The sequence below is a fragment of the Arachis duranensis genome, chromosome 4 (genome assembly GCF_000817695.3).
Source record: "Arachis duranensis cultivar V14167 chromosome 4, aradu.V14167.gnm2.J7QH, whole genome shotgun sequence".
Classification (NCBI taxonomy): domain Eukaryota; kingdom Viridiplantae; phylum Streptophyta; class Magnoliopsida; order Fabales; family Fabaceae; genus Arachis; species Arachis duranensis.
This window is the reverse complement of record NC_029775.3, coordinates 97,203,103-97,219,726: the sequence shown is the minus strand read 5'-3', so window position 1 is coordinate 97,219,726 and position 16,624 is coordinate 97,203,103. Positions and strand designations below refer to the sequence as shown.

The following is a 16,624-nucleotide window of genomic DNA, read 5'->3' as shown; positions in this document are numbered from 1 at the left end:
GCGTGAATAATTCACAACTAGAAAATGAATTAATGCAGACAGATTTACAGACAAATTTAGTCTTTATTACAGATGGATTTTTTGTCCCTCCGTAAAAGCCTCATCGGAAATTATTACCGACGGATTTTTTACATCGGAAAATTACTGACAGGTTTTTACCAGTTACCGACGGATTTTCCCTCTGTAAATTCTCCATCCATTTCCCGAAGGTGACGAACTTTTCGACGAATTTTCCGTCGGTAATTACAGACAGATTTTTCGACGGATTTTTGACGGATTTTTCGACAGATTTCTGTCTGTAATTTGAACCTCGGAAAGTCATTTGACACTCTGATTACAGACAAAAAATTCGTCTGTAAATCCGTCAGTAAGACAAAATAGATTTTTTTTATTTTTCCAATTACAAAATAAACTTGTTTTCGTACAAAATAAATATATTTAATACAATTTTTTTTATCTAATTTGTATTCGAATATTTATAATATTTAAAAAATAAACAAATTCATCGTATTTATCAAGCAAGTCAATATAATTCAAAACATAGACAAAATGTACTGATACATTAACTATAGTCCTTAGTGTATTGTTCAACCATACTAAATTTATCAACTATAATTCATAACATTGTATTATATGAGAAAAATTACATTATGCAAATCTCTACAAGCCAATCAACCTCCTGCACATGCTTTGAGTAATGTCGTGTTGCTTTATATCTCTTAATGCAATTAGAAAAGGGATACACTTCTTGGCTGCAAAAATTTCAAAATACTGCATGTCAGTAAAAGTACACAGCAGAGAAAAATACATGAAAAAATGTCAATAATAAAAGTTATTCACTTTGTTATGGCACAAAAAACTCATTACTCAACATCCTTAATGAAAATTATGTCAATTGAAAGCATAAGAACTAACCATGATTTGTACAATATGAAAATATTTCAATATATAATTTATTAACTCTTAGAAATAAAAGACCAAACAAACAAGTTTTATGGAAAGAAAAGGCCAATGAGCACAATTTCAAATTAACTTTCCAAGGTTAAGAGTCTATATAGCAAGGTATAATCCATCCGTTGACAAAAAAATACTAAAGACATACCAAGGTATGTAGCATGTCAATTGTCAAGAATATAACACCAGAAAACAAGAGCTACAAATAGAAACATGCATCTCATATTTGGTTGTAAAGAAGTATGATAGATATGTTTGACATACTAGCAGTTTGAGCTGTAATAGGTTGATATACTTGTCCTCTTCTTCCTCCTGCATTGCTGAGAGGGAATGTTTGCATATTTGCCAAAGGGGCTGCATCCATTATCAGGGGAACCAAGCTTCAATGAAAGGCATTACAATAGGAGTTTACACTGACGCTACACAATGAAAAAGTTTACAAATAGATCCTGATCAAGTTTCAACAAACAAAAAGAACACGATGATAAGGTATAATTTTTCTTGTTAGTAATGTCAGTTAGAATTAAATACAAAAGCCACCAAGGGCGAATTCAATTCTGCAGCTCAAATTTGTGTTTGCTAAGTCTCCGTAAAGAAATTAGCTTACAACAAACATGTAAAATGAGGAGCAGATTTGGCGGGATTTCTCGCTCTTCTCCTTCAACTGCACTCGCCTATGGCCAAATTGGGAGTGCAATAACCACTGTCACAGATTAGTAAACTCCTATGGATTCTGAAAGTGTTAGAGAAGCAAGAACTTCCGAAGGCGACAGATTTATCCATTAAGATGGTTTTTTCTTTCTGCCAGTTTGAGAGATGCGCCTCAACAATTGAGTTTCCCTTTTCATCCCTCTGTAAGACAAAAATCAAAACCTTATCACAAGTAGATAAAGTAGATATAGAGATAGTAAAGTAGCAGCAACATCAAAAGCAAAATGGAAGCAACGATGTAGAATGCATTTGTCTTCTTCTGCATATATCAAGAAACCAGTTAAACGAATTCAAATGAATTACATTAAATAGATTAATTTCCACCACATAGTTGGACAAGGCAATAAGGACTCTTTGAAAATTCACTCTCTCATTATTATGCAATTTGTCAAGTTAAATTCTTCAGGATTTCTAAATCTTTTAAGCTTTTTCAGAATGATCCTCTTAAGGTAAATTAAAGAAAGGGATAGAAATCAGTTATATATTTTAATTAAATTACCCGGCGGCCTCTGGAGAAAGGTTTCCTGCTTCCAGTGCAGCTGTTTGCATCACAGAATTGGTGCAAGAAGAATTTTGACAAATTGTCAATGTAAGAAAGCAGTAGCTACCAATAACGTGCAATATTTTACAAAAAAGAAACTAATATCATACCAAGGAGTCGGCTTGCTACAGGACCGTCATTAACAGGAAAACAACTATCTACTAAGCTCTGTAGAAAACAATTAGAGACAGATATAAATTGTTTATAGCATCAATTTAGCCCTTGCATACTTAAAAACATAGACAATTTAACCTCCGAATAACTAAATAAGTCCATTGTATTCAAATGATTTACTCAGTTTGATAAATTTCCCAAACCCACATAGCAACTGATGTTGCACTTGTTTAGTCCTTCAAGGGCTTAATTTTCAACTTTTCAATCTTTTGAGATAAATTGGTGGCTTGAAACAAATCTGGTTAAAACAAATGAATAGACAGACTGATGCATACCTCGCACAGATGTTTATTTCTTGCAGCGGCAGCAATATTACATTTTGATTTTTTCAACCCAAAATTGATTTCAATGTCACAGTGCAATGCGCCACATAGATTTGCTAAGCACTGGCTCTGATTCTGGATCAAGCACAATGATCTTTCAGTTAGTGATGCTACTACATGTCTACATGTAATGTTGAGCAAAGAAAGCCATAAGTCTTTTTTGTTTCTTTCAACAGAATTTCTAGTTTTAAAATTCTGACAAGCCAATACCCAATATCTTAATATCAAAAAGATAAAAGAATATTATTGACAGGAAATTATTTATGCTTAGGGAAGTTAAACAATCAAAGCATCCAACAGAAATAACCCCAAATGAGGGATCTTTTTCTTCTCATCCTTAAAAAGATCAACTAGTCACTATCAGTCAACAGCAGGTTTCTATATAGTAACCATTGAAATAAGAAAGCACAGAGAAGCTTAGCTTAAATAAAACTAGAATGACCTGATGACAAAGCTTAGATCTAACAGTGGTAACCTTTTAAAAAGAGAAATTGTATTGAAGAAAGTATTTCTATTGTAAATAACAAAAGGTGGAAGAGAATGTAACACAAAACTTCCATCTGTGTCAGCATACAGAAGCAGAAAAGCATTATTGTTCACCAAAATCCAAAACAACAGAGACACACACAAAAAGAAGATTTGAATAAGATGCGCAAGTACTTACCGTGTGGATTTGGCGAGTATACAAAATCAGGAATCTGCAAAAAACAAATAAAAAGGAATTTCAAAATAGAATATTAATAACACCAAACAGGGCCTTAAACTTTACCATGATATAACAAATAAAAATTAAAAAAGGGTTCAAGAAATACCTGATGATGCCCGTTTTGGGTGGTTTTCAGCGGTGGAGAGTCCCCATCAGCTGCAAATGTAAATGCAACGCCAACAATTATCATCAAACACTTGGATTTCTAATTTCTTAACTAAGAAAAATGTCCCAAAACATTTGAGTTGAGGTTTGGTTTTACCCATGAGAGAAGCTGTTTCACCCGGTTGATTCAACCTCACCCCCTCATCCACAATTTCCTTCCACTTCCTGCAAATAAAACAGCTCAATCAAGTACACTGAAATTATGATAAGATTAATTCAATTTTGAAAATAAAAAGAAAATTAGTGTTTAATCAACAACCTCACAAGTAGCTTCACCTGTTTATCAAGCTCCCTAACTCTGGCCTCCACTTCTTGGCATTTTTTCTCTACAATTCTTAACTGTCAATATAATCAAGTAGATATGTTAAATATCACATAATTTGAGTTTAAAACCAACTTTGTTAGGCTAGAAGAGCGCCACCTTTTCTAATATAACTGGCAATTTTCCTTCTGCTTGTATTCTAACTTTCACAAGATCAGTTGGATTTGCAACTGCAATTGCCACAGCACCTGTTGATAACACAAAGTAAAAAATAATTACATTACGTATCCAAATAGAATAACATTTATTCTTCATCGTAAAAAGACAAAAATCCATAGATTAGAAAACAAAAATACTTTAATACTTTCTCCAGTTACATTGATTTATTAATGTAATAAAAGAGATAGAACACAACACAAAATGATAACGGTTCATCTATTGGCTAAGTACATAGAATGATAACCCTTTTCAAGTACACAGAATGACTCAGCCATGCATTTTATACTTAATTTTCAATAGAGAAACAAGATAAGCATTAGCCAGAGGAGAGGTAAAAAATTATCAAAAAATTAAGACATCATATAATGTTAGAAGAAGTGAATCAATTTTATTATACCAAATTCAATTATAAATGAGTCATTGACTTTGGAGATTTGATACATTGAATTGTTCTATATGGACATAAATAGAAGAAACTATTAGCCCCTAAAAATGCTTAGAACTTAACACTAGATTAAGAAACACTCATAATTAAAAGCAGAAACTACCTGGCCAGCAATCATTCCAAGTCCCGTGCTTTGCATTAAAGACTTTACACCCACGCTATCACCAAGTTTTTGACTAGCTGCTCGGAACTCTTCCATAGATTTCTTAGGGTTAGTTCTTTTTAAAGATCATGGACGCTGCCAAATAGCAATAGCAGATTTGGAACATGTAATGCACACAATACAATAAACCAGAACAAGTCTAAAAGCAAGTGATTCAGATTCAATTCAGTGGCTGAATACTTTATACAAGTCTTTGATCAATTAAGCAATCAATAACTATCATTGAGTTGAGGAAGAGAAGAGGCTTCAATTCATAACAATTATATGAACATGAAAATGCAGTGTCTGAAGAGAAAACAACATAAATGAATCAATTAAATAAATAAAAAAGAAAATAGTAAGAATTGAAGTAGAAGATGATGATGGAGAAAGAAGAATACCTCTTCCCTATGTGTTGCTCTCTCAACAGCATCAAGGTTCCCTCTTGAAGAAGCATTCTTCCTTGCCACCACACAATCCACAGAAGCAGAAGCATGATCTGATGCGAATCCAATTCAAAGGCCACACCATACATCCTAAAAAGAAGAAGAAGAAGAAGAAGAAGCATGTTTATGGTGACATGTTATGCTGCTTTTTTCAGTGTTCCTCTTTCTGTACTTCTTGTTCTTCCTAGTGTTCTTCCAATCAGCAGAGGATCAAATCATAGCAGAAACTGAATGTACTCTTGTTCTTGTTTGTGGCGGTTTCATTGGAGAAAGAGGAGAGGATGAGAGAGGATATGGTGGATTTGTAGCTTGTGGTTTGGATCATGGGGAAATAATGTTGAATCATTATGAACAAAGAAATAATGTTGAATCATTAAAAATAACTAACCGTTCCATGATCTTTTAGCCACTCTCCTAAAGGTCTATTTCACCATAAAAGAAGTTCGGAACAACCACATAGTAACCAGAAGCTGCAATCTTGTCTGGAAGCTTCCTAAACAACAAAAGATGAACAATGTTATTTAGGACAGGAACACATTGAGATGGAAACAGAGATAATTGACAATAAGAGCAGATTGAATCAGATTAGCCTCCTGCTTCTATTGGTGGTAAAATTTATCAAAACCTTCAAAAATTTTAAGTGAAAGGTAGCGAGGCTTTAATCTTAGCAAGTAACCTCAAACAACAAAAGCTTATACCTTCCTTTCTTGTCAATTTTTGTTCAGTCAACTCTCAAACAAGAACACATTCAAAATAATTAGAATAAAGCAACAAAATTTGGTTTAATGAGGAGAAATAAGCTACAAGACATGTCCTGAATATTAACTCACCTCCAAATCAACATACGAGGGATTTCTTCCTATTGATTTAAGAAATTTGTCAAGACCACTTGCATTTAGAGCTGCAATTTAAAGAATTAGACTTTATATATCAGTGTAACTGCAGTAATGCATAATGGATCCAACAAAGGACCTATTAACTTCTGTCTTATGTCAACTAAACTCAATATGCTAAATTTTCATAGCTAATCCAACAAATTGTGTCAGATGAAATACTTTTCAACCCAGAGCAATGGAACTATGGCAGCCTCATCGATTTTTTAGAATTGCGATTGCAACTAATAATTAATTACATCATGCTGTTAAAACACCTTTACTCTCTGGAAGAGTTGCTATACTTAACAATAAATAGTGAGAAATATCTCAAGACATATGAAGTACAAATATAAGTTAATAAAATAATAGAAATATAGAATCCCATAAAGCTTACCTTAAATTTGATTAGGGCACCGCAAAGGACAAATGTCTCGTTGCAATCATGATGCCTATGATTCCCTCTCAATCTGCCAGGCCGAATCTCTCCTATATGAACCGAAGCACAAGTGAGAGCTCTACCTGCAGAGAACCAACCACCATTTTCCTCTCAAATTTCAATGGCCACAAAACATAGAATCACATCGTACATCTAAGTCTCTGTTAAAACACTCAAATACATAAACAAATCCACTAAACACTAGGAAACAGATCCATAACAAGAATGCAAAATCCTCATTAAAAAAAACAAAGCTAAAATGCAAACTATTCTCGAAATGAACGAGACACCAAATTACTCCACCCAAAAATTCTCAACTTCAATTTGACTCTGCTCCATCGCAAAATCACATTATAAACATGCTAATCATGATACAATTTGACATACCGATCTCTAAATAAAAGGCAATGATGAGAAACACCAAAGTTAGAGGGGAAAAAGAAAAACTTAAAATGGCAGAAGCTCGAGCTAGCGAGATAGGGTCGAGGAGCCAACCACGGGTGTCTTTAGTGATGGGGGAGGGGACGGAGGAGCTGAACCTAACAAGGTTGGCCATTCTATCAGCTTTGCGGGTTGATTCCGTTAGCGGCAGAGAGAAGAAGGAGCCTGTTGACGGAGAGGGAAAAGCTAGGTTTAGCTAAGGGAGTTCTTCGATTTGAAGTTAAGCTAGGTTTCTTTGATTTGTGTGTTGTGAGTGGAGTTTGAGCAAATGATAGGTTTAACTAAAAATTATTGACGAAAAATTTTAAATTACAGACAGATTTTTTATTTGTAATAATTTAATAAAACTAGTATTTTTATCTATTTAATTATAGACAGATTTTCCGTCTGTAATCATTTCCCACGAAAAAAATTAATTTTTTCGACAAAATTATCGACAGATTCTCTTTTCTGTCTATAATTTATGCTAATTCATTTTTTTTGTTTTCCAACAAAAAATCCCTCTGAAATTCTGTCTGTATTTTCGTGGGATAAAATCCGTCGGAAATATTTATCTGTAATAATTAGTTTTCTAGTAGTGATTTCTAAAGCAAAGTTCCAACTCATGTGCCTTCGAGCCTTCTTCCATTTATAAAAATCTTCAACCAATCAAATTGAAATGTAACCCCCATGTTTATTAATCCATAGGTAACCGTTTCCATTTTTTTGCTGGACAAAAAGTAACATTCAAAAAGTAACCCTCAAACCTTTGATCCTTTGATTCGACATGTCAATCAGCTTGTTGATTGGTCATGACAAACTCTTGCTCAAACTTCCTTGCCAATTGCCATCTCTTTCGATGTTATCTTTCTTTCGAAGACACATGCTTACTGGCTCTTTAAATGCTCTCTATTTCGAAAAAAATTATTTTTGACTAACAATATCATCACATGTTAGCGTATCCAACTTTATTCTTAACATATATTCTTGAAATAAATTTAGAAATAGTATATACTATTATTTATTAAGATAAAATATTTTAAATACTTTATATAATTAAAAAAGATATTAAAGATAATTAAAAAATTAATTTATATTTTAATATCCATAAAATATCAAAATATCATTATGATTTATCAAAAAAATACTTTATATTTTATATATATAAGAGTTTTTATGTCTTACAAAATTTTAAAATTCGTGTGTCGACATATCTGTATCGTGTCATATCCCGTATCCGTACATTATAGATCATACTAAACATGGATTATATTCTTTTAATTCTTTTCTCAATTAATCTTGTCAAATTTAATATCTTGATCACCATAAAAAATCTTCTCTCTTAAGTATATCTTGATTCTATTAAGAGAATATATGGTAAAAAAAGGGTCATATTTAATAAAATCAATGAAAAAAAATCATTTGTACCCATAAATTTTGCGAATACTGACAAAAGTATCAATCAAATAATGAAATTAATATTATACCCAAAAAATATGGAATTTGTACGACAAAAGTATTAAAATTCTATTTTTTTTACTTTTTAATAAAATTTTCAAATTATCCACCCTTTATCTTCAACCTCAACTCCAACCATATCTTCTTCCCTAAATTCCAAGGTGGAGCTTGCTCCTTTATCAGAAACAGAACATGTTGACTACTCGCAGTTTCGGACGCGCATTAGAGTAGCCTCAAACCTAGCTTTTATCTCGTTGGAACACCAACTGAAAATATCAAAGATATCACTTTCAAGTACATACCCTTCTCAATTCAATCTTTCTTTTAGACAATCTTTTCTTTTCAAATTTTTAGTTTCTTTCTTCTTTTTTTAGGGCTCTTTGCATGCTAAATTATGCAAATGTGATTCTCTCAAAAGATATAAGACATTCTGGCAAATTGCTTCGTCACTACAACATCAAAATTCTCCTCCTATGCTAAACCTCCATTCTCTCTTCTTTTTTGATTTCTTCAATCTCTCTTTATAATTGTATTCATTTTGATTGTGTTATTTAGATATTCAGCTGAGTTATCACAAGTTTAAACAGTCGCTGTCGTAGCTATCTGAAATCGGTGCAAGCTCTACGTTGGAATTTGGAGAAGAAGAGCTAATGTGGAGTTGTGGTTGAAGATAAAGGGTAGGGATAATTTGAGAATTTTTTTAAAAAGTCAACAACAAAAAATTAGGATTTGAGTACTTTTTTCGCACGAAACCCGTCCTTCATGGGTATAACGCTAGTTTTTTTGTTTGATGAGTACTAAATTCATAGGTATAAATATTTATTTTTCCTAAAATCAAATAAGAAAATCTATTTCTACCACACTAAGTCACCAATACTAATTGATAAACCCCAATTTTAGGGTTTATCTTGTGTTGAATTTAGTGAATTTTATCAACTTATCTCACATTTATTCAATAAAATAGCATGGTTTTATGAATTTCTCTTAATTTGTGCTTAAGAGTGAAAACATGCTTTTTAGGCCCTTAATTTGCTAAATTTAATTCACTTTGATTCCACTTGATACTTTGATGTGTTTGTTTAGTGATTTTAGGCTTAGGAGGCAAGGATTGGATCAAAGAAGTGAAGAAAAAGCATGCAAAGTGGAGAATTCATGAAGAAATGAGGATTTGGTGGAATTCACTGCCACACGTACGTATGACACTCGTCACGTGACTTCATTAAAGAAAATGTGGCTGGCAATTTCTGAGCTCATCCAAGCCCAAATCCAACTCATTTCTGAAGTATTTGAGGTAGAATTCAAGAAGGAACAAGAGGGGAGCAATTAGTGTAGCTTAGGAACCATGCTTTAGGTCATTTTCTAGAGAGAGAAGCTCCTTTTTCTCTCTAGCATTAAGATAGATTTAGGTTAATTTCATCTTAGATTTAGGTTAAAATACTTGTTTTGATTTAGTTTTTTTTACTTTTTCTTGTTCCATTGCTTTAATTCTCTTAGTTCTTCTTGTTAATTTCTCATTTTGGGCATTTTTATGTTTATAAACAATTGTTGATTTTGATTTTCATTTAATGCAATTTTATGTTTTCATGTTTATTGATACTTATTTGAGTTATTGTTGTTATTTTTTCTTGCATTTGGTAGGTTTAGATTTTATTATTATTGTAATTTAATATACTTTTCTTTTTATGTGCACCAAGTGTTTGATAAAATGTTTGGTTTAGTTTTAGAGTAGATTTTGAGCATTATTGGCTTGGAAAGAGAAGCTTGGTAATCTTGAGTCATTAAAATCCAACTTATGTTGGTGATATAGAGTTGTTAGTTAATCTTATTTCCATTGATGCTACTTATGGATTGGGATTAACTAGGCCTATTTAACTTTCTCTCAATATGGGGATAATGTAGTAGGCTTAGCTTGTGGTAATTGTTATGTTATAATTAATAACTAGGATAGAAATCCTTGATTCTCAATCATTTCCATGAATGCCTCTTTAGTATTTTGTTATCTTTAGTTGTTTTCTTTATTTTCTTGTCATTTAAATTATTAGCTTTTTATCCGCAAACCGCCCCCTTGAACCTCATAATCGATAATACGCATACCTCACTGCAATTCCTTTAAGAGACGATCCGAGATCTAATACTCTCGGTATTTTTATTGGTTTGCACTTGTGACAAACAAAATTAAACTTTGGTGTGAGGATAAATAGCCGGTATGGACTATGCTTGCAACGAAACATTTCTATTTCTATTGAGAGATTCTAAACCGACATGAATCTTAACATCAAGTTTTTGGCGCCGTTGTCAGGAAATTGCAATGTATGCTTGTAATTGGTTACTGTTCATATGTGAATATTGTGAATAGTTTGATTTTTGCTAGTTTTAGTTTAGGAGTTTGTTTTCTTTATTTCTTATTAGTTCTTGTTTTAATCTCTCTTTTCACTATGAATTCTCATAATTTTGGCTATGAGTTTGGTTCAAACTATGTTTTAGGAAATAGAAATGAAAGCTTCAATGAGGGTTTGCATCAAGGATTTGGTAATCAAGGGTGGGAGGAGCTGATGCGTGAGCATCTTCTCTATCTTTTCCTAGTGAATTTGCATTCAAATTGTGAGTTTAATCAAGATTTAATTACCTTTAGCCACTATGAATGCTACTTTGAGTTATTTGTAATTTCTATTTATTTTAGGTAGCATTTGGATGGATTTGATGGAGTTTTGTAGCAGAAAAGGAAGAAAGCGAATGATGCTGTCAACCACGACCTCCTTGCACTCAAACAGAAATAACTTGAGTTACAGAGGTCCAATTGATGTGACTCTAGCGGCATTGGAAAGCTAACTTCCAGAGCTTTCTAACAATATATAATAGTATACCTTTTTTTTTCATTTCACTCTGCCTCCTTCACGCTGAACTTGAGCTTTCTCAAGTTCAGCGTGGAATCCAACACAGAGAGGAAGAATCACGTATCATCCCACGCTGAACTTGGGTTAATCCTAGTTCATCGTGGATTCAAACTCCAAAGGATGCGTATTGCTCTCTCTCATGCTAAACTTGAGAATTCTCAAGTTCAGCGTGGACCTTAATGAGTAGGGGGTGTTCAAAATCGATCCGGACCGAATAAAACCGATCAACCGGACCAAAAAAATTGAAAACCGAATAAACCGACAACCGAAAAAACCGAAAAAATTATATTTTGCTGTTTTTATGCGGTTCGGTTCGGTTTTCGGTTCTAACACTGAAAATCCTAACCGAACCGAACCGAACCGGTCAACTTTAAAAACCCTAAAATCCATTAAACCATTACCCCACCAGCCCTGCCTCCCACTCTCCCATTGCCTCGCAGCCCCTCCTAGTCCCGCCGACCAGCCCCTCCCAGTCTCACGAAACCAGCGCCTCGTAGCCCCTCCCAGTAGTGCCTCCTAGCTCTTCCAAGTAGTGCCGTGCCGGACCAGCCGCCCAGCAGCGACGTTCAGCCCTTCCTAGTAGCACGAACCCATCAGCGACGTTCAATCCCTCCCAGCAGCACGAACCAGCGAAACCAGCCCCTCCCAGCAGCGCCTCCCAGCACCTCCCAGCCCCTCCCAGCACCTTCGAGTGCCGGACACCAGATATGAAGCCTCCAAGTAAGGTATTAATTTGAATAATTTCTGTTCCATGCTACTTATCACACTCTTAATGACTCTCATGTAACACCCTAACTATCAAAGCTCACGCTTCTGGCTGCACAACTCTGATAGCTCGGACATTACGACAACTCTTATACCATTTAATACTAAAATATGAGCTTGTTTAAAACTTTAAACCACAATTCCACTCCCAAAAATGTACAATAAATCATAACTAAGACAATTCAGAGCATCACAACAATAACTAAATAAACTCTTCGTAACATCTGCGCCCATATCCTGAAAGGGGAAAAATGTAGGGGGGTGAGAACATCATCCTCGAAAGGGTTCTCAGTAGAGGGTTTTTGGAAATTACTGTAATAGGATACGTGAAGATAAACCGTACCAGTGATTAATAACCGTCTCATGCCTTTTTTCAAAAAACAACGGTTTACAATATTCAAAAGCCTTTCAAAAGGTTTATCTATGCTGAACCAAAATAGCCTTTCATACTTTCCAAACCAGAAACATAAAACCGAAACCAACCAATTGGTCCATCTCGTTTCAACCACGGCCCTAGGCCCAAACAATCCAACAGCAACTAATCCATCACAATCCAATAGAGTTTCAGTCGCAAACACAAGTAGGAAGGTTCAAGTACAAACAAACAGTTACAGCAAGTAGAACAATTAGCAGTTAATCTCAAGTAATCACATAGGCAAACCAAGTACAATATGCACACATAAATAATGTCACATAGATGCATATGATGCATGCCTGTTCCTAGTGGCTGATGATATCATCTGTTGGTTATAGAGCCAACCCGACAAGTCTTGGTAGCTAACCATTGGACTGTCCCTCTGTGTGCATCTCCAACTCGAGTTATACTTATCATAAACTTGATCACAATCATGATCCATATCCAACACCCTCAATGGTGTATATTCACGGGGGCGAGCTCATCCGGGACTTTTACAGTGCCCGGCCACCCTTATGACATAGGATCAACAGAGTCTCGAGTCTCCACCTGGAGCACGTGGTGGCTAGCCACTACTTTCTTCCAGGGAACTCATGTCTCAGATAGTAGAAGTGCAAATCACAATTATCAATAATCACATTATATGCATTCATTCTCAGCCATGGATCAACATCCATCTCAGCCATCCGGCTTAATTTCATAATTCATAGCCAGCCATACGGCTCATAACTCATTCAGCAATCAGCCATAATTCAATAGTATACACAGCCATTCCGACTCATAACAAAATAGCACTTCCACCATTCAACATCATCAAATTCATAAAATTGGCATTTAAGCCATAAATCATTTTTTTTCTCAATTCATTTCACTTTGAAATCAAGTTTCAACTTTTTTCAGCCTTGGCTTTAAAGTTCCCATTTCTCAAATCATCTCAAGCTCATAAGCCCCTTTTTCTCAAGGTAGGTTTCCTTTTTAAAACAAAGCCACTCTCAGCATCCTCTTTCCAAAACTTCCAAAACCATGGAAAGTTAAAGATTCATTTTGAAACATTCAAAATCATCCATCCAACAATAGGATTTTATAACAAAAGTTTATCGGCAGAGTCCCAAGTCTTTAGGGGAGAATAACATAACTTATTTCGCCAAATTCATTTAAAATTATTAAAACCTTGGCTTTCTGATTTGAGTAATAAAATAGGATCTAAGCCAAACCGAGTCATGTAATCAATTATTCCTTTGCAAGCCATTTCCTTTACTTAATCCAAACCAGCTTCAATTCCATGATTAAATTCTAAAGCATTTCAAAATGCTAAGAGAATCATTTTTATTGTGTTAAACTAGAATTCAAAGGATACTCTGAAGCTTATTTAAAATGTCAGAATAATGAGGTTCATCAATCGAAACTCAAATCCTTTTAAAATCAGCAAAACTCTTCCAAGGGACAATCTTTATGCTTAATAGAGAGAAACATAAACCTATTTTTACCTTTTAAAACAGCCTCAAAGCAAAATTCTCTTTTGAATGACTTGCACCAAAGACATACTATTTTTCTTGGAAAAATAAGGAGAAATCATAATTCTCTTTTCAATAATTATTTCAAAGCATAGCTTCATCGCTTTCATAATTGTTCTAAATAGAGATAGTAAAAGAAGCCCTAATTTCACAATCTTCCAAGTAAATAGGAAAGGCATTAAACTCATAATTTTTCCAAATAACATTTCAAATAAAGACTCGGATTTTATAAAAATTTCGACAACATCTCCCCTAAAACTTGGACTTTGCCACCCGATTCGGGTCCTAACTCAACCATTCTACAATCCTTCTCAACGGTTCAAATCCAGAAATCAGTTTGAAAGCAAATTAAATCTAACAGTCATCTCAATTTCATATCTCAAGGAACCTTTTAAAAATTAAATTGTTATCAAACAATTAAACTCATTCCCAAAGCTTTAAAGAATTGGTTCAGCAACAAATCATTTATCAAAACTAAATCAATTAAAGCAAACCAGGCTGAATTTCAAAGAGTATTCTATCTTTCACAATATCAAGAGAGTCAACTCAACTCAAATCAATTCCCAACAGATTAAACTCAAATTTCAAATCTTTAAAGAATCAACTTCAAAACATTCCATCTCACAAAGCCGCACAACAATTCGGCCAAACAAACATTCATAATCATTCGAGACAATCAATAATACATAAAGCTGCTACAACCACCAAATACACATTGTCTCACATCAGTATCCATATGTAATAACTCCATACATAAAATATAGTTTTCGAAAAGCGCCCTTACCTCAAAACATTGAAACCACATCCCAAACTCGTTAACTGACTCCTTTTCGCTCAGCCCGAAATCTGCAACAACCGAATCCTCCGCTTGCTTTCCAAATAGCAGAAACAGCCTCACTCGGTACATGTAAGCTCGGTTACTAATTCCTAACACATTAGTACTGCAAAGACCTTAATATACATAACAAGACATTAACGCGGAGGTTTTTGAAGCGTAAAATACTCACTGTAATATGAAAACAAAACAGCAACGGCCTCTGAACCGGCTTGGCGGTAGCCCCAGCAGTCACCTCAAGTGGCAGCGGTGACAAATAACCCCGACAACTGCGACTGAACAACAACGTCATGACGATAAAAATCCAAGAATATAAAGGAATGAAGACCAAATGCAAGGACCCTTACTGGCAGTGGTTTTTTGGCGACTAAGCTATATTCTCTGGCGGCAGAGACGGTGGAGCAACTCAAAACGGCCAGCAGCAGTGGCGGCGCTAACCCAGCACCAACATCCACCACCGTTTCCCGGCTACCAGAGGCACAGCGGCGCCGCCTTCGGCAATGGTAGTGGAGAACAGCACCGTTTTCTTCCCTCTGTGCATCCCGGAGTCGCAGGTCTTCTTTCTCCTCTTTGGGCGGCGACGCACAGCAGTGAGAGACCCAATGGCGGCGGCACTATGGCTCAGCAACGGTGGCGCGAACAGCTCGCCTCTTTCCTTGCGCCATACCACCTCTGTCTCTCTCAAACCCAACGTCGTTCTCCCCTGCTCCCTTCGAACTCGACGGCAAGGGATCCACGGCAGCGCAGCGGGTCGCGCTCCTCGCATTGCAGGCCCGTGTCCCCCTCCCTCACAGTTGCGCAGTCTCTCTCCTCTGCTCTCTCTCCTCTGCGACGGCAATGGCGGCTTCAGTGGCGACGGCGAGGAAGCTCGCGACGGTGACAGGCGGCATCATACCCTAGCACTGGCGGCGGCGACTCAGCAGGGACGAGCTTCACAGCGGCAGGGCAAGCAAGGCTGGTGACGGCGGCACGACATGGTGGTGAATTGAACGGCGGCAGCATCGTGACCCATCTCCCCTTCCGATCGCATCTCCTCCCCTTCCCTTTTTGATCCATTTTCTGCTTCTGTTTTCTTACTCTCATGGAAAGAGGAAGGAAGGAAACCATGTGAGCTGCTGCTGGGTTGGGTGAGAAGGGAACCAGGTTGCTGGGTTAGGGTTTTCAGGGTTAGTGTTTCTTTATTTTGAAAATTAGGATTAGGGACATTTTGGTAATTTCAAATAAAATTGGTAATAATATAATAATTGAAACCAAATTAAATCCAACACTAATTGTATATAGAAAATACTATTTGCTCATCAATTTTATAAAATTATTTTCAATAAAATGTCCAAATCAAATAATTAGAAATACTATACTTAATTTCTTCATTTTCCAAAATAGCAGTATAAACATTTAAAATATTACTTATCTAATCCAAATCATATAAAATCTTTATTATTTTACAACTGCCAACTTTATAATTCAAATATAGAAAATAATCCAATAATTATAAAATTGGATAATAATCATAATTTATCTCAAATTTAATAAATCAAAACTTGTCTTAATTATCTTTAATAAAATAATTTCTAAAATTAAGGCTATAAGTAACTATATGATTTGAGATTTGATCATAATAAGACTTTTTAAAAGTTCTGAATCTTTCATCTCACATATTAATCATATTAATTATAATAACATATCCCTAACTATTAAACATTAACCGAATCATATATTAATATTCTCCTTTACAATTTGATATTCATATTTACGATTGTCATAAAGACTAATAATAATAATAAAGAATTATAATAATAGTCCTTAATTGACGTTAATTGTAAAAATTGCCATAACTACTAATTTATTGTATCACTTCATTATTATTATTAGAGGCAATGTATGTAACGTATAAGACCTCTACGAGTTCAAGAGGAAAAAAGCA

General features: G+C 34.9%; 3 long non-coding RNA genes across 12 annotated transcripts; 1 reads left to right on the top strand and 2 right to left on the bottom strand.

The window, feature by feature from the left end:
• Positions 1-508: 508 nt before the first annotated feature.
• LOC107485078 (uncharacterized) lies at positions 509-7,084 on the bottom strand. 10 transcript variants are annotated; one of them, XR_008008509.1, is made up of 15 exons: positions 6,787-7,084; positions 6,358-6,482; positions 5,919-5,989; positions 5,044-5,581; positions 4,604-4,738; positions 3,996-4,084; positions 3,834-3,913; positions 3,672-3,739; positions 3,516-3,565; positions 3,368-3,401; positions 2,656-2,778; positions 2,317-2,374; positions 2,165-2,204; positions 1,219-1,806; positions 509-752 (listed from the first exon to the last, which is right to left on the bottom strand). It is a non-coding gene; the product is annotated as an uncharacterized LOC107485078 (long non-coding RNA). The 10 variants fall into 10 exon arrangements; XR_008008515.1 differs by lacking the exon at positions 2,165-2,204; XR_008008516.1 differs by having other exon boundaries at positions 1,219-1,308; positions 1,562-2,778.
• A 1,390-nt stretch (positions 7,085-8,474) lies between these two features.
• On the top strand, positions 8,475-9,792 carry LOC127746473 (uncharacterized). Its single transcript, XR_008008087.1, has 3 exons — positions 8,475-8,571; positions 8,833-8,954; positions 9,361-9,792. It is a non-coding gene; the product is annotated as an uncharacterized LOC127746473 (long non-coding RNA).
• Positions 9,793-12,092: 2,300 nt separating this feature from the next.
• On the bottom strand, positions 12,093-15,836 carry LOC127746771 (uncharacterized). The gene is made up of 4 exons (XR_008008485.1): positions 15,048-15,836; positions 14,873-14,975; positions 14,650-14,806; positions 12,093-12,173 (listed from the first exon to the last, which is right to left on the bottom strand). It is a non-coding gene; the product is annotated as an uncharacterized LOC127746771 (long non-coding RNA).
• Between the last annotated feature and the right edge of the window lie 788 nt (positions 15,837-16,624).